The 6,029-nt window shown below is 43.4% G+C and overlaps 1 long non-coding RNA gene across 1 annotated transcript; it reads right to left on the bottom strand.

Annotated features, from left to right (window-relative positions):
* Nucleotides 1-1,203: 1,203 nt before the first annotated feature.
* Nucleotides 1,204-5,551, bottom strand: LOC144096333 (uncharacterized). The gene is made up of 3 exons (XR_013306780.1): nt 5,299-5,551; nt 4,821-4,891; nt 1,204-1,264 (listed from the first exon to the last, which is right to left on the bottom strand). It is a non-coding gene; the product is annotated as an uncharacterized LOC144096333 (long non-coding RNA).
* Between the last annotated feature and the right edge of the window lie 478 nt (nt 5,552-6,029).

Genomic DNA, 6,029 nt, shown 5'->3' on the forward strand with positions numbered 1-6,029 from the left:
GTTCTAGTAACAAGACTGCAGTGAAACACTTAGCAAGTTATGCTCGCGTAATAATGCAAACCGTTAATCTGGGAGTTCGCTACCACGCAACTCTGTAGTAACTCCTAAAGTGTTGCAATCGAATGAAAAAAAGGACTGCCTATTATATAAACAAAAGTCAAGAGGCTGCAATGCAAGGCCACGACAGAAGTGCTGCAATACAGCAATAGCGATACAATGTACACTTTAGGCAACACAATGAAACATGATCTTTTATCCTTAATTATCAGAATTTCAATATTTGTTTTCCTTGCTCTCTTGAAAAATTAAGTTTAGATCGTGAAAGCGCTCAAAAAGACAAGGATAGAGAAAGAGATTTCCACACAGTGCGCTTACTTCCAGTGTCTTTTTGAGCACATCCACTATCTAACCATGGTAACCCAACTAGTCTAAACGCTGTCGTTATTCCAAAATTAAGCCTTTCACAAAGTGGGAGCCCCTTTCCCCATACAAGGTACACCATAACTAATTCAACACTTTTTTCATGATATGTTTTCTCTGAGAATAAACACTGTTTGTAGATTTTGCAATAGTACTTGTCTTTTCGATTCTACGAATGTATCATGCAAGTGTTCAATGAAATGACCATCTGCCTATCTTGATCATTGCTCAAAATCAGGGTATAATGCACCATGAAGGGCAGGCTCTGCTTGATTTTTATGTTTTCCTAACGAAGCATGTACGTGCAACCCTTCTGCTGGCTTTTATGCAGCAGGTTTGTCTAGCTAGGCGAACTGTGGTTTTGCTATAAAGATGAAATGGTACTTTGGAAGTGAATGGTTTTCTAAAATACATTTAACATACATACCGGGGCTTTACCAGCACCTGGTGTAAGCAACATCAGTGGGGGGACCGCAGGAGTGGCCTAGTGGTCCGAGCATCTGCCTCGCAAGCAGGAGGTGCGGAGTTCGATCCCCAGTGCCACCGGGTAACCAGCGGTGATACAATGGGTCGTTTCAATGGCCAGTTTAAAACTTGAAATACCCATGCTGCAATATATACAAAAAATGATTTGTGTGCTCTCTCTTACATGACATAGTTAATCATATCATAGTGTTGGTAGTACACAAAATGCATGTGTGGAACATATACATGCACTGTTTTTGTTCACATCTTCCCTGCTATGTGCTGTTATGGCATGTTATGTGCTGGGAAAGCAACAGTTAGTGAACAATGTTGTGTTGCAGCCTTTCTTCTGGTGGAATTTGAATCATGTGAGGTGCAGCTGAAAGAAATTGTTTCATACATAAGTATATTTCATGTAACACAACAAAAAGTGCACAGCCCCATCATGAGTTGTGGTTTAAACTAACAGCGAGCTTTTTACTACTCTATTTAACATATGATGAAAGTCAGTGATGCTGGAGGCACAAAACTAAATACTGTGAGGTAACAAGAGCTAATATGGACAATCATGCCTTTAAGAGATATTGTCAATATATATTTTCCTGAATGAACTAAAGTTATCCTTAGAAGCATTCAGAGGAAGATAATTTTGCTAAATGCCTTTTGCCAGAATAGGCCTTTTATGAACCAGTTGCAAATAAAAAGAATAACATTAAGACCATGCTATGCATGCTCTAACGCCAAAGTAGTTGCATACATGCAGTATACTATGCCCCTAGTTTTATGGAGCGCCTGTACTGCACAATTTTCATGCAAGGTAGTGGAAAGTATGTGCCATGAAACAGACCTCTGCTTGCTGAAACTGACAAATAAGTACTGGGTTTTTAAGGCAGGAAAGAAGTTACATAGTTCCTTCTGCAGGTTTTGAACTTCAGGTTAGTTATTTGAAAAATATCAATCCCTGAACTGCAATGATTGAAGTTTTTAGCAAATAACATTTCCATTGTAACATTGGAAACGCTCTTTTATTTGAGGAACGACTTCAAAAGCCTGCGTTTCATGGTGGCTGTCAAGTAGCCCTGATAAAGAGAAACCAGTGACGACACACAACCAAGCCCCCGTAGCACATTTTCAACTGTACCCTCATGATATAGCTTTAAAGTGTGTGTTAAGCAATACAAATACAAATCCCTTGACTTCCTTCATGATTTATCACTGGTGTATACATACAAAGATATCCGTACAAGATGTGGAGTGCATGGTACAGAGAGAGTAGGCAGATGGTTTCTTGACACTCAAAAAGTGAACAAGGGAAGGAAAAATATCAGGGTGCTTGCCGTTTCGACAAGGCAACTTGTTTTCGTCTGGGGGTCAACATATGCAGAGGAAATTTAGAATCAAGTGCAGGGTTGTCCACTCTCAGTGCGAACACGCGAGCACATGGCTGTGCTCTTTGGGCCACTGTGTCTGACATTGCCACACATCGAAGTGTAACATGACACGAAGCACCACATCCAGGTGCATCTCCTCTTGCGCCATTTTGCAGCGATGAGTGGCTGCGCCGCACACAGTGGACCTCTAAAGAGTGCGGCCATGCGCTCACATGTTTGCACTAATTGTGGCCAGCTCTGTACATTCCGGAATTGGCATCATTATTTGAAAAGGCCTTGCACATGGTCAGAGGTTTCCCAACCCATAATTTCCCCCTCCTTTCCTGCTTTCTTTAATTTATCGTTATACTTTAACCTTACGCCCTGCACCTCCTGGCATCACTTCTCGGAACCTTGGCTGCCATACTCCTCCCCCTCCCCCTTCTTTTTGCCTTTTCTCCGAACCTGCACTCATTTTCTCTTTTTCCTTCACATTATTTTGCCCCCCCCCCTCCTGGTATTTTATTCTGCCATGCTGCTTAATTCCTTTATCCTAGTTTTTCCGGAAAAGGCAGCCAGCCATACCAAGCCACCTGTTGCGGCTGGACATAAAGCCATTCAAGCCCACTATCCACACTCCATACCCCGAGATTCGTTTCTACTGAATTGGGCTTTTTTGTTTTCACAGTTTTGCAGGTCAACCAGTTAATCTTCTTTAGCAGCTATCATGCCTGGTCAAGGTTCACGCTCCCCATCGTAGCGCCTTTCCCATATCGCACCCTCGTCCCACACAACAGGCCTTTCGCCTCGAAGTGAAAACCTTATTTAAACCCCACCAATGATGAACACTTTGCCAGACAAAGACAAGTCCTCTTGTCGAAACGTCGGCAAGCACCCTGAGGCTTTTCCCTTCCTTATTCAGTTTGTGAGATACCAGGGACAGGTGTTCAAGCAGCCATACCACACTAATACCCCTGTCACACGGGCACCGCAAAGGCCTTTGAGAATCATATCCAAAGGCGTAAGGAGTGCAGCTACCCGGTACAAATGTTGCGCCTTTGTCGCTAAGGACCTTGGAGGCGAAGGCGCTCAACCGAGACCTTCGGAGCCCGAAGACGCGGCATTCGAGAAGCTGCGATCGCAGTACCATCCAAAGTCAAAAAGTAAAAGCAATAAAAAAGTAGATAAGCTAATAATGTTTGAAAACATTTTTTTCAAATACGAAAGGTGTGTCTGGCTTTGGTTTTTGTACGGGTGTTTATGTTTTATGTTCAGATTTCAAGACAGTGAAAGTGTTGCGGCAACACCGAGCGCCCATGGTGGCCAAGGCAATACACGTACAAAACCTGCTCCTGCTGATGAGAGTAGCTGTTGCAGTACTTTTAAGGAAGCAATCAGAATAAAAAAATTGTCAAAGCTCAACGAATGAACAGAATACACCACTTTAATTTTAAAACACTCACTTCAGCCACCTCGAGTATAGCAGCGGGTGCTAAGCCTGAACGACTTTCACCTTTGGGCTGCACCGTGTAGCTGCATCGCTGCTCCTTTAAGCTTTCGCTCCTTTGGTGAAAAATGGTGCCTTTGCTGGAAAGGCCTTCGAGGAATGCCATGTGATAGCAGTATAAAGCACATTTTTTACTGACACGAAAGACTCAGTGCCTTTAGTTCTGACAACATTCTGAATCATGCTTTGGTGGCTTAGCATATCAGAATACTGGACATGACAAAATCAGCTAATTAGTGAGGGCTATTATTTGTTATAGGAAAAATTATAACATTCTCCTAAAATAATGAAAAGAAACCACCAGCACTGACATCAATGTACAATTTGGCTGTAACATACTGGCATGACAATATAGTTACACGTAAATTCCCTTTTCGCACTTCAAAACTGCATGCATTATTTCTAGAAAGTGCGAGAACAGAAGCTCATACATAGTGCCAAAGAAAAGAGTGCATAATAGTACCACTTATGAGGTGTTTATCGGCAACTGCAATGAGCAAGGCTATGTTAATGGCAATCCAGAGTTTTTATGTGTCTTACGAGCGCATGCACTTGGGAGGTGATAGCAGCTGTGGACGCAGCTGTCCATCGCAGTTTTGAGTCTGTCGAGATAACACATGGGGTAAGGTATTCCCTGTTTTGCTGCCGAAGGCAAAACCGTCAGCGAGTGGAGTTACCTTGCTATTCACTGTCAATATCTACTGCTCAAAGTAAAGGAAACTAGGGCATAAAACATACAGCATTTCATATTATGCTTTGGCCAAATGCAGTGAGAATAAAACAGACTAGAGACTTGTCTTATGACGTTTGCGCTCTTTACTTTGCACCAGAGGAAAATAAATTTATGTACAGTTGACCTACTGCTTGCCACAGTCCTAGAAGAAATGAATCCAGGTCTCAGAAATTCTACCGAGAGAATACTGATGCTGCATGTGCATTTCTCTGAACTGTTCTGAAACATGCAGAAGTTACCGATTTTTTTACTACCTGATTACATACTGTAATCTTTGCAAGGAATATGAGGTTAACGGACTGGGAAAAAATGTCAGGAATGGTACCTTTGGTACTGGGCACTTGGACAAACAAATGACCCACTGGGCGTCCCCAGGAGCTCTGCTACCAGGCACCCCTAGCAACAGTAGTCAATTTTCCAGATCCAAAGGAGCCATGCGAATGATTGCCGAAATGTCAAGTTTAAGGACAGCAGATGCATGAACACAAAACAGTTTTCCAACTTTGTTTCAGTGTGATAAATGGTTTCAAATCTCTAGACTATATCTGGTAGTACACAAATTATCAGAACACCATCTCCCGCTCAGAATCATCTCAAAACACATTCGACACGCAGTACCAACGTGGACAGTTCGTGCTTAATTGAATCCAAAAGTTTACGCTGATCGACCAATATTACTCTAAATAGAGACAGAAAGCGCATGCACGTTGTACTGATGTTATCGTGAACATAACATGCGACGAGACGCAGGGTTACAATACAAACAAAAAACCGCTTTCAAAATATGAGAACAAAAGGCTCACCTTCTCACAAGTTCGCCAAACCGGAGACGTTGCCGAGTGGCTGCCGCCAAAGTCACTCGCAATGCACAGAAACAATAAAAATGCAGTGCCGCTGACTTTCCTTGAGCAATTCCAGTCGATTGAACTTCCAACTGTTCGCACCGACTACCTCTGCAAGCATGTCTAAAAGTTAGCGGCGCAGCCACGCCATTTGCAATTTACGGAGCTACACGGGAAATTCATAGCGCCATTCGCGTATTCGCGCTCAAGCTCACGTCGCTGATGTCGCAAAGGCGCACAACGGCAAACACATGTAAGATGTATTTAATTTTCGGTAGCTTTTTTAGCTGACAACCTGAATCGTTTGATATATTGTTTTTTTCTTTTCGTTCCATGAACGTTATTACCACCAGCGGCAGCGCAGCTTGGCCATGGCTAGCCATGGCGAAGTCGAAGCGCTAGCCGAGCCCGCAGTCGGAAACATGTGCGCAGTTAGCGCAGTGTGGAGTTGAGTGAACAGGCGCTATGGAATGGGTTTTTGTTCTTCCGTGTTCGCTGCGTGCGTCCTGCGCGTTGTGTGTCTTTAGTATGTGTGTGTGTGTATGTGTGTGGCCGGAACGCTGCATTGGAGTGTACATACAACAGCTCGCTGTCCCGTGCGGCATCGGTGCGTAGTAAAACGATCATGCAGAATGTGCGTTACAGTGCCAGTGGCCCTGCACGAAAGAGGAAACTTGAAGCCGACGGAAAAG

Source organism: Amblyomma americanum, chromosome 1 (genome assembly GCF_052857255.1).
Source record: "Amblyomma americanum isolate KBUSLIRL-KWMA chromosome 1, ASM5285725v1, whole genome shotgun sequence".
Classification (NCBI taxonomy): domain Eukaryota; kingdom Metazoa; phylum Arthropoda; class Arachnida; order Ixodida; family Ixodidae; genus Amblyomma; species Amblyomma americanum.